At 41.2% G+C, this 18,329-nt stretch overlaps 1 protein-coding gene across 1 annotated transcript in view; it reads left to right on the forward strand.

Moving 5' to 3' along the window:
- Positions 1-18,329, forward strand: part of RAB38 (RAB38, member RAS oncogene family) — a 66,087-nt gene that overhangs the window by 46,096 nt on the left and 1,662 nt on the right. The gene's annotated exons all lie outside the window — the stretch shown is intronic.

The raw sequence follows: 18,329 nt of genomic DNA on the forward strand, positions 1-18,329 counted from the left end.
CAGATCTTAAAAGGGCCAAAATATTTAGAAACCTTGTAAATTACATTCATCATATAGATCAAAAGTCTGCTTTTGTTATTTGCCAAGAATATTCAAAATAATGATATTTAACATTTGTATAGTCCTTTAGGATTTAGAATTTAGAATGCTTCCAGCATCTACTTATGTATTTGCTGCTGCTAAGTCACTTCAGTCATGTCTGACTCTGTGCGACCCCACAGACGGCAGCCCACCAGGCTCCCCTGTCCCTGGGATTCTCCAGGCAAGAACACTGGAGTGGGTTGCCATTGCCTTCTCCAATGCATGAAAGTGAAAAGTGAAAGGGAAGTTGCTCAGTTGTGTCCAACTCTCAGCGACCCCATGGACTGCAGCCTATCAGGCTCCTCCGTCCATGGGATTTTCCAGGCAAGAGTACTGGAGTGGGGTGCCATTGCCTTCTCCAACTTATGTATTTGGCTGGCTACACATCCTCAGCACAAAAAGATTTTTTCACTCTTTTGTAAGACTTCTCTTTGTTAAACTCCTGCCTGTAGTCGATGTGAAATGGCTTTCAGAACCTTTACCATTCTGGTTTCCCTACCTGGATATTCTCTAATCTGTCCATATGCCTTTTTCCTTTTACTAATGTAGTGACCAGATCTGTTGTCAACATACCAGATGTAGAAGCATAGCATAATGAAACTTAAACTTACCTTGCCTAAATCACATTTCTATTTTAGATAGTATTGTCCTGTGCTAATTTCTTTTAACAGCCGGATCAAACTGTCGACACATGCTGTACTCATGGTCATCTAAACGTCCCCACCCTTTTTTTTCTGCAAATAATAGACCATCAAATAAGGTCTTATGCATTTAAGCTATTGATAATTTGAACCAAAGTGTGATATTTTAGCTATAGGATTTCCCTATAGCTCAGATGGTAAAGAATCTGCCTGCAAAGCAGGAGACCTAGGTTCAATCCTGGGTCAGGAAGGTCCCCTGGAGAAGGAAATGGCAATCCAGTCCTGGAGAATCCCATGAACAGAGGAGTCTGGCCAGCTACAGTCCATGGGCTCACAAAGAGTAGGACGTGACCAAGTGACTAACACACACACCTGGTGGTATTTTATATTAACGTCTATTAAATCTTATTCTGAGGCTTCAATCTATGATTCCAGCTTCATTTTTAATCTACTACTTTGCTTATCAAAGTCAGATGTCAGTTTCCCTTAGGGTCATGTCCATCTACCTTTGAAAGAGACTCTAAAATCAGTGACAGCTGGCAGTTGGCCTTGGTTGCTGTTAGGTTCTAGAGGCTGACTTGGGTTCCCAGCCACAGCCTTCTCACAACACGACAGAAGAAGAATCTCTTTCCAGTTGGCTATGACAGAGGCTTATATAAGGCAACTTAACCAAGGAGGTGACTATTCCACCCTGTTTACAGGTCCGGTCTACACTCAGTGGTCACGTGTCCCAGAAGGCAGAACTCTCATGGACAACTCTTAGATTTCTGCCTGCCATAGTGGTTTCCAGACAGAAACAAGTTTTCTGGAAAGTTTAAGAGCAAACCGACGTGTAACAACTGAGTGTAAGGGACATGTAACGACATGTAACAACTCTCCATCCTTTTTGACCATCAGAAAACAAGTTTTACTGGAAGCCCCACCCAATTGACTTCTGCTTATATTTCAATACCCACAACTACCCTTAGCACAAGGAAACCAGGAAAATCAAGTTTTCACTATCTACTTGTAATTAGGATTCTATTAGAAAGGAAGAGGAGATGTTGCATATTGCATAAATACAATAGCCAGGGCATGAATGAAAATGCCAAATGGAGAAAACAAATCTTGTCTAGTTTAGGAAAAATGGAAGTTAATAATGAAAAAAAAAATCACAAAAAAGCTCCCACACAGGATTAATCATTGTTAACATTGTCGTATTTCTTAACTACATCGTATTATATGCAACTTAAATTATGAACATTTTTGTGATAAACTCTTTGCAAATATAGTTTAATAACTGTATAATGTTCCATCATAAGGATACACCATAATATCTCATAATTAATTCTCATCAGTTCTTCAGTGCTCAGCTTTCTTACCTCTGTACATGACTACTAGAAAAACCCTACATTTGGGTAGCTTTCACTATTATAAATAATAATGTCATGATGAGTACTTTTTATGTAAAATATTTTATACATTTAAGACTATTTTATTAGACTTTATTTTTAGTCTTGTTGTTCAGTTGCTCAGTCATGTACAACTCTTTGTGACCCCAGGCTTCCCTGTCAATCACCATCTCGTGGAGTTTGCTCGGACTCATGTCCATTGAGTCGGTGATGTCATCCAACCTTCTCACCTTCTGTTGCCCCCTTCTTCTATTGCCCTCAATCTTTCCCAGCATCAGGATCTTTTCCAATGAGTCAGCTCTTTGCATTAGGTGGCCAAAGCATTGGAGCTCCAGCTTCAGCATCAGTCCTTCCGATGAATATCCAGGTTTGATTTCCTTTTGGATTGACTGGTTTGATCTTGCAGTCCAAGGGACTCTCAAGAGTCTTCTCCAGCACCACAGTTGGAAAGCATCAATTCTTTGGTGCTCAGCTTTCTTTACAGTACAACTCTCACATCTGTACATGACTACTGGAAAAGCCATAACACTGACTATATGGACCTTTGTCAGTGAAGTAGAATTTAATAGAATTACTGAATCAAAAAGAATGGACTTTTTATGGATCTTATTACATAATTTCATACCTACTTTCCAAAAATGATGAGCTAATTTATACTTGCCAACAATGGATAGATGTTTTCATATTTCTATGAAAACACTCTAAAATCCTAATTTTATCATAATGTCAGTCTGCTTTTTACCTTTGTATCTAAAAAAAAAAAAAATGCTAAGTATGCCTTTTATGACTTCCTCAAAACTTCTAATAAAAAAATGAGGTTAATTCTTTATAAGATCAGAGGTTTGAGCTTTGTGTCATTACATGAAAAACTATTCTTGTTTAGTGTAATCAAATAATTAGTAGTCCTCAGGCACCATTTGAGACAATTAAATTTACCAAGTTTGCCTCCAACCTACAGCCACCTCATCCATAGGACATTATGGTGGGTATTATACTAAACATAATGCAGAAGGCAGTCTTCTGAGCATTCAGTCTGAAATCTTTATTACAGAAAAAAACAGAGTTAGTTTTTTTGTGTTAGCTCTGCCTTCTCTGTGTCATCCCATACCATATTCTTCAAGCATTAGCCTGCCCCTTTGTGATACTACTTTGCTCTGAATAAACTCCAATACTGGCTTTTTCTGCCTTTAGCACTTTCTCCAGGCATGTTCTTAGACTCGGTCTGAGCTTCCTGACCCAATCTGGATGAGTTCAGACCACCCTTGAATCTGTTCTGAGTTCACTTCCCTTCTTCTATCTTTTGTATGTGTTATTTTTAAACTTGATCTTACCTGAGATATTCCTGTAGCCAAACTGGTCTGTTTTAAAGAACTTTTTCCTTTCTTCTTCACTGGGTTACTTGTGATTGTATAGTTAGAATCTCTGTTTCTGAGCGTCCTGATCTTATTTTTCCCTAGACTCAGTCTTATGGATAGTTTTCCATCTGTGAGGAAAACCTACATAACTTTCCATTCATTCTCATCTATTTCTGTTTTAAAGTTCATGAAATATTTATAGATGTACTCTTTCCTTCCTGCTGTATGGGATTCAGGGGTGAAATAAAGATATTAGGACTTCCTACACTATTCATGGTTCAAAATTAATCACTCTTATTTTCTTTGTGCTACACTTTTGAATGTCAGTATTCAAAAATATATATTCTGTATGAAGAACTTAGAAAACAGCTAGAATTATGAAACAGAAGATTAAAATGATTTGTAATCAAACTACCAATAGATTTCAGTGTTAAGATTTGGTCTGTTTCCTTTCTAATCAGAAATGTGTATATATTAAAAAGAATTTCATCCTATCCCTTTTAAGTAATATTTATCCATAAAGTGTCAACCCATAGAATTGGCTTGTTAGATACAGACTTATAGTTACATATATACAATACCAGCAGGAGGAGGAAGGAAAAAAGAAGTAAAAAAAAAAAATTATTAGGATTAGCAAGAAAAAAAATTAAATTGTCTTCTGAACAATATTTTACGATGCAAGAAAGCATGTAATACATCTTAAGTGGTTCTCAGGAAAGAAGTCAATATTTTTAAAGTTTACATTTGAAACAGAAGCATCCTTTATCTGGAAAAGTTATCGTCCTTTTGAACCTATTTAATTCAGTAGATTTCTATTAAAAAAATAGAAAATCAGAACTGAGATTGTCTCAAGCTCCAAGTAGCCTCTTTTGTTCTCTCTCTTTTATTTTGTTCCAGAAAAAATTATTCAGTAACTACTTATGCCTTTCTGAAGAGGTACTTCTTGTCAGAAAAACTTCGTTTTTCTCTTTTTGTATGTTTAATATGGAAGCCTCAGTTTCCCACTTATTCTGCATATGTTGAAGTTATCAGATGCCACTAGATATGTATCTGACAATGTATAACTTTGTGGGAAAATAGTTTTCTATTTCTTTTACAAATTATACATGGCTTGTATCTGTTTAAAAAGTTCATGCATATATCTGCATTGCTATGGATGATTGCAAATGTCCATAAAACAATATAGTATTAATAAATACCACTGAAGGCTTCCTGATATTTGCAGTGATTCTCTCGTGCTTTTTCTGCTTTTACCCTAGGCATTCCCTTTCAGCTCTCCCTACAGGTTGTCCATAGGTAAGTCTCCATCTCCTATGTATTCCTTCTCTGAAATCACAGTCATTAGCCCAGAGTGCTCACATGACCTAAATTGGACTCAGTCCTAGTATCACTTCTCTCCTGGACACAGAGTCACTTTAGTCTCAAGTGTGAACGTGAGACTGAAGCCAAACTCATCAGCCTTCTCCCCCAAGATTCCTCCAGCTGAGTTTGAGGGAAGGAGGCTTTTCTCTTTAGTGACAGAGCTACAAGAATATTAGCTCAGAGGCTGCTGGCATCTGTTGCCCTCATTTTTTTTTTTTTTTTTGGTGGCTGTGCTGGGTCTTTGTTAAGGTATGCAGGCTTCTCCAGCTGGGAAGGGTTGAGGGGAGGTTAATTGCCCTAAGGCTTGTGGGCTGTGGTTATTGACCAGGGATCACACCCATTCCCCTGCATCTGCATTGAAGAGGGGTTTTTAATCACAGGACCTCCAGGGAACTCCTGTCTGTCTCCCTCTTTATATGGAAAAAACAGCTGGACAGAGAAAAACAAGCTGACCTGCTGGTGTTTGAGAGCCTACGGACATTTTCTAAGGGTCTTGGTGTGGACTGAATCTTTTACCAATTCTGTTTCCCCTGGGAGCTAGCCTCCAGAGGACCTAGACAATTCAGTGAGTTTCTGATTTTTGCAAACCAAAAACTTCTGGCTAATCATGTAGATGGAGCACACTCGTGCTAGTAATGATTGGTTAAATGAACGTCTCATACTTAAACTTTAAATTTGAGAAATCTTTCCCGTTAAGGAAGCATTATTCTTAGGACTCTTACGAATTTAACTACACTAGTCAAGCGCTGGAGATGGTCTCAAGAGTCATCTTCAGTCCTGTTTGGAAAAAGGCAGGGTATAAATACTCTCCTCCTGTGCCTGATGAAACTGACGTCAGAGAGGAGGCTTGATCCTTTTATAATGACTGAGCTAATTTGTAGCAGCATCAAGGTTAGGACCCGGGGCCCTTAATTCTCCTGTCTAAAGCTATCCCGAGTTTAAGGGGAACTTCATTATAATAGATTTCAACATAGAGCAGCTCACAGTATTTTTTGTGATTTTTAATTGGTATCAGTCCATTTTTCTTTCCCTTCCCCTGGCCAGTCCATTCATAAGATACTTGTTGAGCACATACATGTCAATAGGCCCTGTGTAAGGTGCTGGTAGCACTCCCAAGTGCATAAAGGGCCACTTTCTCTCTTAAGAATTTTACTATCTGGTGAGAAGGTAAATTTCTAGGGGTCATTGCAATTGTGCATGATTAGAATTTCAATAGGGAACTGCTATGGAAGCACCTGGCACCCCACTCCAGTACTCTTGCCTGGGAAATCCCGTGGATGGAGGAGCCTGGTGGGCTGCAGTCCATGGGTGACTAAGAGTCGACAGGACTGAGCGCCTTCACTCTCACTTTTCACTTTCATGCATTGGAGAAGGAAATGGCAACCCACTCCAGTGTTCTTGCCTGGAGAATCCCAGGGACGGGGGAGCCTGGTGGGCTGCCGTTTATGGGGTCGCACAGAGTCGGACACGACTGAAGTGACTTAGCAGCAGCAGCAGCAGCAGCATGGATGCACCTAAGAGAACTACCCAGCCCTACCTTGCTCAGGGTGGGGTGAGGCGCTGGTCGGAGAAGACTCACCAGAGGGAATAATCTCAGGATCTCATCATTCCAAACCAGGCCCATGGCTTACAATTTTGTTACAAGTGTGATCTCACCCTCCTCTGTTAAAGTCATGTTAAAACAAAAAGTAAAAACAAACAAGCAAAATAAAACACGTCAGAATTTCCATAATGGTCCATTGGCTAAGACTCCACACTCCAATGCAAGGAGCCTGGGTTCGATTCCTGGTCAGGGAACTAGATCCCACATGCTGCAACTAAGGAACTGGCCCAAATAAAAACAAATAACAAACAAACAAAAGCATGTACTTCTTTTCAGGTAAGGCTCAGAAAAATGGAAAAAGGCAAATGTGGAGGTAGCACGACCTATGAAAGGGTTAAAAAAGCCACCAGTATAACACAAAATCATCGGGTTAATTGGTTATCAGTTAATCGGGTCTCTATCCACCCAGCCCTACAGAGGCCATCCACAGCCAGTCCCATTTATTCTACCACTGCTCTCAATCAAAAGTTGCCAAATTGTGCAAAGAGGAACACCAGCCCTGGGAGACAGAGCATGAGATCAGTATTCTGTGATCAGATAAGTTCACAGAATCCTGCATACTCATTCTCTGCTTGGAGATAGGAGGGGGGAAGGGGAACAGCTTGTTCCTTTCTAAGCCTCCCCTCCCAACCTGAATCTGCCTGAGGAATCCTGTGATAAAGAAACATTATGAATTATCTTAAACTTAACATGCCTAAAATTATTTAGGCATGTTAAGTTTAAAAAATTGCTTTTTCCCCCTGTATCACCTTACAAAACTGCAAAACCTGCTTTAAGATAGCTTACTCTGACAAAGAAGTATGTTTATCCCTTCAAACATTCTCATATAAAACTTACTATGCAATGTTGGATTATTTCCAAAGTGTATTTTCTTCTCAGGGGCTCTTGCATGCCTAAACTATTGCTGCATTCTTTCAAATATCTCATCTCATCTTATACACATTCACAACAACCTTGCAAAACTGTCATTTTAATCCCAGATTATAGGTAAAGTAATTGAGGCGCAGAATGAGGAGAGTGAGGTTATGGTGACTTCTCTGAGATTACCCAGCTAGCATTGACGGAGCTAGTATAGTTCTGAGTCTTTCTACCACACTGCTCCTCTTCAATAAATACATGCACAAGTAATAAATGTTGAAAATAACTAAAAGATTTTAAAACTGGGTAACGTACTTGAATTTCATCCAAAAATTCAAAGCAGAACGCAATGGAATCCCTGTGAATCAAGTAGACACCAGCAGCTATATTCTTCCAAATGAACTGTGTTTGGCAGATACAGACGGAATAAGAATAACCCAAGCAAAACACATGGAGGGAATGGCCTATGGCTTAGCTTAGCTGGAACTTAGCCAAGTGAGGAGAACCAGAGGAGAGGAGACAGCAGAGTCAAGTTGTGGCTGAGCTGGCTGGCCCTCAAGGGTCAAGTGTCAAGGGTCAAGTATCAGGGTCTGCACTGATTCTGAGCAGGCAATGGGAGCCAACCCAGAGTTTTTGAGCTGGGAATGGGATTGAGGCATGACCATCACTACGTTTTGATGAGAATGGTCAGGAGACAATCTGGCAGGAATATGGAGGACGCTTGCCATGGGAAAAAAATGAAGGCCTATGATCAGAGAAGAGAGGCGATTACACAGGGCTGACTCAGGCTGAAATGTCAGAATCTGATTGTGAGAAAGGAGCGTATCACTGTCCTCATCTCAAAGCAGGGGCGGAAGAGGCCTGAGCTAATGAGATAGTCACAGCCTGGCTGACTCCACAGTGTAAGAAAGCACAGAGTGTAGACTTTGATGAATAGTGCTTGGTCCCTGAAGAGTGCTCAATGATTATTTGCTGAAAAATGAATTATTTCGTTTAGTTACATGATCTTTCAATATTACATGATAGGAACTTCAAATTGATGTATCACCTCTCTTTTCTTTTTTTTTTTTCCTATTACAAGTGTGTAGAAGGAAGAAAAAATAATGTTATTCCATATCAGGAAGAGAAAAAATTATATAGCACATGCAAAGTACTGCCTCAGAGAGGTTGCCCAGGCTAAGAATGACTTGATATCTGACTGAGGAATTTAGGAGTTAGACATCAGGGGTTATTGGCAAAGAGTAGACATAGCTTCTAGGGTTGGAGCCACAGTTCTGGTAGCTAGCTAGCATCATGACCTTCCTAATATAAAAAGGTGATAGAAAGATGGATTTATTTAGTTTTATCCACACATTCACTTTTACTCATAGTTCTTTTCTCTATATGTTTTCACCCAAGAGAGTATTATTCTAAACAGAGGATGTTTAAAAGCTCCTCTGTGCCCCGCTGGAGGAGAGCATGGCAACCCACTCCAGTATTCTTCCCTTGAGAATCTCATGGACAAAGGAGCCTGGAGGACTACAGTCCGTAGGGTCACAAACAGTCGGACAGGACTGAAGCGACTTAGCACGCACACACTTGTTTCTGTATGTTTTCACTTGTTTCTATATGTTTTCTATAAGAGAACAGTATTTTAAGCAAAGGATGTTGCAGCCATCGAACCATCACATTACAGCCACCTGCACAGTGAGCCCTGAGGGATCTTAGGGTAAAACAGGATGCCCTCCATTTAGCAGTCAGCTCCTGCAGCCATCCTTGAGGACACTCAGGGTGAAAAAGCCCAGGATATTGGCCCCAGACAGCTGATGTGCATATCAAAGGAATAATTTCATTGAGCCCAGACCCTTGCATTTTCCCATACATAGAAAAACGCTAAATTCCTTCACTTGCCATATCTGGTTTTTCTTAGTTAACAGTAATTTTTGGATGTTCTGACTACCTGATTATTGTTGCAAAACCTCCTGTGTATCCAGGCTTCTCCTTTCCGTCTTCAGAACAGTTGCTCAGAGCTATCAAGAGGCTAAGTCCTGGGTTTAAGTCCTCAGCTTGGCCTGCAAACACAACATCATTCTCAACATTACAACATGTCAGTTTTCTCACCCCTCAACTTTTCATTCCAACAATACTTTCTGAAAAAGTAAAGATTTTAAACTCTTCTACTAAAAAGTGAGTTAAGGGCTGGATAAAAGGAGCACATGTAAAGAAAAGATAAACTAAATAAATTCTTCAGCTAGAACTGACCTCCCATTCAGTTTCATAAAAGTTCTTAAGAGAAGATGATATTAAAATAATTATGTATAATATAGAGTCATTAAAATACATAATGTTCCCCACCTTCTACTTTTTGCCCCAATGAGAAGGCAATGGCACCCCACTCCAGTACTCTTGCCTGGAAAATCCCATGGACGGAGGAGCCTGGTAGGCTGCACTCCATGGGGTCGCTAAGGGTTGGACACGACTGAGCGACTTCACTTTCACTTTTCACTTTCCTGCCTTGGAGAAGGAAATGGCAACCCACTCCAGTGTTCTTGCCTGGAGAATCCCAGGGACGGGGGAGCCTGGTGGGCTATCGTCTATGGGGTTGCACAGAGTCGGACACCACTGAAGCAACTTAGCAGCAGTAGCAGCAAGATATTTCTAATCATGCTAATTCTGTCAAGTGGGTGTTATTCTCTCTAAATTGTAGCTGAGGTCCAGAAAAATTAAGTATTTGTCTAAGTTCACCTACTTATTAAATAGCATAGGTCACCTGAAGTAGTTTTTGAAGCAACAAGATATGAAGAGTTATTTTTAAAAGAGAAAAGTCAGTACTCTGACATAGGTCCACTCGACTGCAAAGCCTTTAGCAGTTCAGCTCAATTTTTATAAACTGGTTCAGTCAGTCTTCCTTCATTTTACCTAAAAAGAATTGTGTCAAATCGTAGCTGGAACACAAGATAAGAACAAGCAGTTTGACTTGTGAAGTAAATTCTGCTGTGCATATGTTTTCCTTTTTACCCCCTGAAGAAATAACTCACAACTGAAATTGTCTTCAGGTTGAAACCTGAACTTGTTGCTGTTCTGAGGGCCTCCTTGATTAGGTCACGCATTCATTTGTTCGTTCACTTCCCCAGTGTCTTCCAAGTGCCTGCTACTTGCAGGTACTGTGCTGGACACTAGGCTACAGCAATAAGCGCCCAGGAGCCTCCTGTGCTGTGAAAATACAGACAAACCAGCCATCATATTGACTAGTGATAGGTGCCCACATAGAGGGGCACTTGTCTCAGCCTGGGGGAGTGAGAGGCAACTTCTTATGAAAAGTGATCCCTGAAGAATGACTTAAAGGGAGAAGGTGAAGAGAGGCAGATTCAAAAACAGAGCATGTATTCATCCGAGGGCATATATGTGATGTCTAGGGGCTTCGTCTGTGTGTATCATTTAATCTAACAGGTACCTTATGCACTGTAGTTGTCATTAACCTCATTTTACAGACTAAGCAAAGGAGGCTCAGGGTTTGGACTTTCTCTTGGTCCTGCAGTAAATGGCAACCGAGTTTCCAAGTTTGACTCCAAGCCTCATTCTCTTTCCGTTACTTCCTGGGACAGCAATGTTCTAGTCTCAGTCCTCTGACTTGGCACATAGAGATGTCAGGATGGAAGCCTTTAATCATGGTAGAAATGTCCAACTCTGTGAGCCCATGGACTGTAACCCGCCAGGCTCCTCCAGGCAAGAATACCGGAGTGGGTTGTCATTTCCTTCAGGGCATCTTCCTGCCCTAGGGATTGAACTCGTGTTTCCTGCTTGGCAGGCAAATTCTTTACTACTGTGCAAGCTAAGAGCTTGGTTGCTCAGTCCTGTCTGACTCTTTGCAAGCCCTTGGACTGTAGCCAGCCCACCAGGCTCCTGTGCCCATGGAATTTTTAATACTGGAGTGGGGTGCCATTTCAGGAAATCTTCCCAATCCAGGGATCAAACCCTTGTCTCTTATGTCTCTTGCATTGGCAGGTGGATTTTTCACCAGTAGTGCTACTTGGAGAACTAAGAGGTAACCTGTGTGATGCCAGGCACGTCTCTTCCCTCCTCTGTGCCTTAATTTCCTAATGCATCAAAGTCAGGCTGAATTAGTGCATCAGCTGAATTATTGATGTCTAATTTCCCTCTCTCTTTAATGTTGGGTGGTTCTCTATAAACTTGGAAATGCTCCATGGCTGGAGTGGAGCTCTAGGTGCTGGGAGAGGGATGAGAGGGAGATACGGAGAAAGGGCTCTAAGGTAGGAGGCCCTGGGACTGTAGGAAAGTGGGGAGAAAGAGGGTGTGAGATGGACTTTTACATCTAGTGCATGAGGGACAGGGGCTGAACTTGGGTGATGGTGGGGATAGAGGAGTTATTGTCTGAGGGACGCGGTCTTTGGAGCTGATCTTATCTGTGAACGTTCTCTTCCTCCATATGTCCATGCTGACAATGGGACTCTATCCTGTGTTGAAATCAGTGACAATATGACTCCACCCATCCTTCCCAGTGCCTATTAGGTAGACTAAAGTCTGATAACTTTCAGATCTGTCTTCCTTTCATTGAGAACATGTGGCGAAATGCAAAACTATGGGCTTTGGATTGAGGTAGACCCTCGCTTGGGCCCTTACAAACTGTTGGCCGGGAACTATAAGACATCAATGAGGAGAAGGAGAGATGATATAGAACCTTTGAGGATTGGATTGGAAGCCAAATTTTGCCTCTTACTGTCTCTGAGACCTTGACTATGTCATTTTACCCGCTCAGAACTTCACTTTCCTGTTCTGTCAAATAACATCAATACTTCCCATCTTGTCTTTGTCGTGAAGATTACATGAAACTCCAGCTTCTGAGAACAAGGTCTGAGATGTAGGGCTCAGTTTAGAGGAGTCTCAGGAGAAGCTCATGACTGCCAAAGGGAGGAAGTAGTTGCCCAAAGGAAGGGAAGAGTGATCTGGGGGGTGAGGGAAGAAAACGCTCTGTACAGATGGAAATACGGGTGTGCATTGTGCTTGCCCTGCATTAGACTGGACCTACAGTCAATGAGAGCTCGCAGAGGGTTTGCCACTTATGCACTCCATAAACAAGCGCTGGATCTTCTTAGAGAAAGTATTTTCAAAGCACTTGTTCTGCGTAAGACTTCTTGCACTGGCATTATTATCTGATGAGCCATCTGCTCTAATTAAAATTTCACGGAGCTGAGGAATTTAGTACCCTAACCTCAGAGCGCCTGGTACACTTGGTGTGTTGGAGGGTGATGTATTTGGAAAGATTAGAGGAGGATGAATTCTCTGCCAGCTTCTAACGAGGCAGAAGTAAAGGTTTTCTGCTAGGATGTTTTTGCTCTCTGGCACTGGGGGTGGGGGGGTGGGGGTCAGAGATTAATAGTTTGCCACCAGACAGATGTTCTAAAGAGCTAATTAAAAAAAACTGACACGTACCCAAGACCTCAGATAGTTAGATTTATATGCCTTTCTCTCTGGGAAGATCAAAATCACTGCAGCTTAAAATCGCTGCACTACATGTTATTTCCAGAGAGTTCACGACTGAAATGAAAGGAGCATCTTTAAAGACATTCTTAATGATATGATATGTGTCTCTTAATGATATGAGTGTGTCTGAAATCTGAAGGCACATTTCAAAGAAGTGGAAAATCTTAAAAACAAAAAAAATACCCATGCTGGGCCTCATCCCAGACCAATGTCTGGAAGGAGGGCCCTGGCAACAAATTTTATTGAACTCGCTGAATGAATATGCAGCCGGGATTGCATACTGCTGATTTAGAAATAAAACTACTTTAATATCTGTTCTAATCTTGGAGATAAGGTCATGTCATATATGGGAGCAGGATAGAAAATGGAGTTAGGTCTATTTGGTTGGAATGACACATTGACCAAGCTCTTACTCTGTTCTAGTTAAGTTACTTAACCTTGGTAAAGGTTAAAGTTTCCTTACCTTTAAAATATGGCTGTTAGTTATGTAATAGATTTTTGTAAGGATTGGATGTGAACAATGTGTCCATAAGTAAAGCATCTGCTATATGCCCAGCACAGTGTGGACACTCAGTAATACTATGGTAGTTACCACTAAAATGCTTTGTTGGGCATTTTAAGGCTACTTCTCGAGGCAAGCTTAGAGATGTGAAGATGAGCACACATCAACCTAAAGTGGTCAGCACAATAGACCACCTTGTCATACTGCAAATATGTAAAGAAATCACAGCCAGATTCAGTCTAAGTGTATGTGTCTTGGAAGTCTTAGGATGGATAAATTACCTTTACTGCAAAAGATGCTCCTGCAAGTGTTGTTAAAACTCTCTAGAAGAAATGTCAATAAAAATTCCCAGAAGGTATTTAGCACTTAAACCAACAGCTGATTCTCAACAATCACCTAGAAAATGTGGGCCTGGCTGTGTCTACTTGGCTGCCAAGAAGCACAGTCAGTTATATCACAATATAATTGCCCCAAAGGTCCAAACCTACAGTTTTATCAGGCAGGGTTTGATTGTTCATGCTCATGTTTCACAGGAGAGGGAGAGGGAAGTGAGTTCTGTATTGCTCTCTCTTCTGCTAGTCTAGACGTTGGCTGTGACTTTAAGAGTGAACAGAAAGACAGATGGGCAGCAGTGCAGAGCAGCCTGGCCTAGGCCCCGACACAACTTCTTAACCGTTTAAGGCTGGAAATGCATGCCCTGCTTATACTGCGCTCCTTTATTTATTTGGGGAAAATACTTCCGGGGACTTGAGATAAGGCTGTGCCCTAAACACATACATCTTGCCTTTTTATAGTTAGTATATTGTAGAGATCATGGCAAATATTAGTGTTTACTGTTCTTAGACTCACATCTGGCTCTGGGCCAGCCACCGATCCCGTCTCAATCTCAGTTTCCTGAGCTGCAAAGTAAAGGAATAGAATACACACATTATCATGTTCTCCTGGTGATTAAATGAGGAGAATATGTAGATAAATAGCTGAGAAAAGAAGAGAAACTAAAGGTAAAGGAGAGAAGGAAAGATATACCCATGTGAATTCGTCCACAATGCAGGAGACCTGGGTTTGATCCCTGGGTTGGGAAGATCCCGTGGAGAAGGGAAAGGCTACCCACTCCAGTATTCTGGCCTGGAGAATTCCATGGACTGTATAGTTCATGGGGTCACAAAGAGTCGGACATGACTGAGCAACTTCACTTTCACTTGCACCCATCTGAATGCAGAGTTCCAAAGAATAGCAAGGAGAGATAAGGAAGCCTTCCTCAGTGATCAGTGCAAAGAAATAGAGGAAAACAATAGAATGGGAAAGACTGGAGATCTCTTCAAGAAAATTAGAGATACCAGGGGAACATTTCATGCAAAGATGAGCACAATAAAGGACAGAAATGGTATGGACCTAACAGAAGCAGAAGATATTTCAAGGAGATGGCAAGAATACACAGAACTCTACAAAAAAGATCTTCATGACCCAGATAACCACGATGGTATGATAACCCACCTAGAGCCAGACATCCTGGAATGAAAAATCAAGTGGGCCTTAGGAAGCATCACTACAAATAAAGCCAGTGGAGGTGATGGAATTCCAGTTGAGCTATTTCAAATCCTAAAAGATGATGCTGTGAAAGTGCTGCACTCAATATGCCAGCAAATTTCTAAAACTCAGCAGTGGCCACAGGACTGGAAAAGGTCAGTTTTCATTCCAATCACAAAGAAGGGCGATGACAAAGAATGTTCAAACTACCACACAATTGCACTCACCTCACACGCTAGTAAAGTAATGCTCAAAATTCTCCAAGCCAGGCCTCAACAGTATGTGAACCGTGAACTTCCAGATGTTCAAGCTGGTTTTAGAAAAGGTAGAGGAACCAGAGATCAAATTGCCAACATTCGCTGGATCAGAAAAAGCAAGAGAATTCCAGAAAAACATCTACTGCTGCTTTATCAATTATGCCAAAACCTTCCACTGTTTAGATCACAACAAACTGTGGAAAATTCTTCAAGAGATGGGAATACCAAACCACCTTATCTGCCTCCTGATAAATCTTTATGCAGGTCAGGAAGCGACAATTAGAACTGGACATGGAACAACAGACTGGTTCCAAATTAGAAAGGAGTATGTCAAGGCTGTATATTGTCACCCTGTTTATTTAACTTATATGCAGAGTACATCATGAGAAATGCTGGGAGAAATATCAGTAACCTCAGATATGCAGATGACATCACCCTTATGGCAGAAAGTGAAGAGGAGGCCTCTTGATGAAAGTGAAAGAGCAGAGTGAAAAAGTTGGCTTGAAACTCAACATTCAGAAAACGAAGATCATGGCATCTGGTCCCATCACTTCATGGCAAATAGATGGGGAAACAATGAATGGAAATAGTGACAGACTTTATTTATTTATTTTTTTGGCTCCACAATCACTGCAGATAGTGACTGCAGCCATAAAATAAAAAGACACTTGCTCCTTGGAAGAAAAGTTATAACCAGCCTAGACAGCATATTGAAAAGCACAGACATTACTTCACCAACAAAGGTCCATCTCATCAAAGCTATGGTTTTTCCAGTGGTCATGTATGGATGTGAGAGTTGGACTATAAAGAAAGCTGAGCACTGAAGAATTGATGTTTTTGAACTGTGGTGTTGGAGAAGACTCTTGTGAGTCCCTTGGACTGCAAGGAAATCCAACCAGTCTGTCCTAAAGGAAATCAATCCTGAATATTCATTGGAAGGACTGATGCTGAAGCTGAAACTCCAATACTCTGGCCACCTGATGCGAAGAACTGACTCATTGGAAAAGACACTGATGCTGGGAAAAATTGAAGACAGGAGGAGAAGGGGACGACAGAGGATGAGATGGTTGGATGGCATCACTGACTTGATGGACATGAGTTTGAGTAGGCTCCAGGAGTTGGTGATGGGCAAGGAAGCCTGGTGTGCTGCAGTACATGGCATCCCAAAGAGTCAGACACGACTGAGCAACTGAACTGAACTGAACTGCTCCTTGGAAGAAAAGCTATGGCCAACCTAGGCAGCATATTAAAAAGCAGAGACATTACTTTGCCAACAAAGATCTGTCTTGTCAAAGCTATGGTTTTTCCAGTAGTCATGTATGGATGTGAGAATTGGACTATAAAGAAAGCTGAGCACCAAAGAATGGATGCTTTTGAACTGTAGTGTTGGAGAAGACTCTTGAGAGTCCTTTGGACTGCATGGAGATCAAACCAGTCCATCCTAAAGGAGATGAGTCCTGAATATTCTTTGGAAGGACTGATGCCAAACTAAAGTCCATGACCAACTTGATGGACGTGAGTTTGAGTACTCTCTGTGCGTTGGTGATGGACAGGGAAGCCTGGTGTGCTGCAGTCCATGGGGTCACAAAGAGTTGGACACGACTGAGTGACTGAGCTGAGATGTAGATAGCATTTATTAAATGTATGCTATGTCCTCTTCACTGTTCTAAGTGTCTTGCATGTTGTAAGTATTAACATGTATTAAATTACAATCATCTGTAAAGTAGATTCCTTTTAGAGAGGAGGAAACTAAGGTGGGGAGTGGTTGAAACAGTTTTCCCAAGGTCACATCACCAGAAAGGGAGCTGCGATAAGTTTGGCTTCAGGCTTGTGCTATATGTACTATACACTGTGCTCTTTTGCAGAACGCATGGGGTCAGTATAGTGCTTGTTCCTCTACCTGGCTTCCTCTGATAGGTTCCAATCTGAAATAGATGTGCCACGGCAACCACGGTACACATAATAAGTATTTCCCAAGGTCTCACTGATAAATTAAGTAATTAAAAAGAGTACTAAGGGTCCAGGCCTTCCCTGATGGCTTACTGGTAAAAAATCCACCTGCCAATACAGGAGACATGGGTTTGATCCCTCGGTCGGGAAGATCCCCTGGAGAAGGAAATGGTAACCCACTTCGGTATTCTTGCCTGGAGAATTCCATGGATATAGAAGCCTGGTGGGCTACAGTTAATAGGGCTACAAGAGTTGGACATGACTTGGTGACTAAACCACCACCACCCAAGGGTCCATATAAGTTTTGTCTAGTAATGGATTTGTATTGAATTGTTTTTTGACACTTCACTTGCAAAGAAATCTCAGTGGCTCTGTCTGGCCAAGTTCTCATCCAGGGCTCATAGTAGTCAGGTTCCAGACACCCTTTTCAACCTTATTATACCTCTGCTGTTTACCTTGCTAGTATAAGTTCTCGCAAGGACAGACTTTAGTGTTGTCTTTGTATGCCTCGTTCTTAGGAGGAATCTAAATAGTTTAGATTGAGTGACGGTGAGTCATCATGAATTGCTACCCTGTTCCCATGTACAGTCTAAACGTAGGCACAGCCACTCCTTGGCTCTGATGGTTTCCTTAGTCCAGAGCCCCATCCTCCATAATCTCACATCCTAGTCTTGACACCAGCTAATGTGTTAAAAGTCACAGTTTCACTGAGATCATCTTGTCTTTTACTAAAATGACCCTGCTAGGCTGCCACTAATTTGGCTTAAGTTTTAGCTGTTTTTCTTATGAGGTTGGTGGATTTTCATTCATTTGTCCACGCTTCACTGTCTTCATTAGTAGATTTTGCCAATTTATACATTAAAATAAAAGAACCCTATTTTACTGGCAAGTTAATATAGGAGTGGAGGTTTAAAAAATACTACTGTCAAATCTAACTTATATTGCTTATCTAGGAGGGTGCTTTTTAATGCTTAAAACTTGCTTTATTAAAGAGAAAGGATCTAAGATTTATTTTGCACCCACTGGTCCTAACATTGTAGTAAGAACTTTTGTTATTGCTCTTGATTTTGAAAAGTTGAAAAAGGAATAAAACTTGGTAAGAGCCAGGCTTTGATGTCAGCAACATCTGGTTGTGAATTCTGGCCCTCAAACCCTTCTGCTGTATGATCTTGGTGCTGGGAGGAATCTCTTAATCTCTCTAAATTTGTCTTACCTGTGAACAGATATGATATCCCACATTTGATATTTGTGACTGAGCATGCAGCACGTGCATTATCATCAAGACTGTCACATAGATGAGGAAAGGGAAGCCCAGGGACAT

The sequence above is a fragment of the Bos taurus genome, chromosome 29 (genome assembly GCF_002263795.3).
Source record: "Bos taurus isolate L1 Dominette 01449 registration number 42190680 breed Hereford chromosome 29, ARS-UCD2.0, whole genome shotgun sequence".
Lineage (NCBI taxonomy): Eukaryota > Metazoa > Chordata > Mammalia > Artiodactyla > Bovidae > Bos > Bos taurus.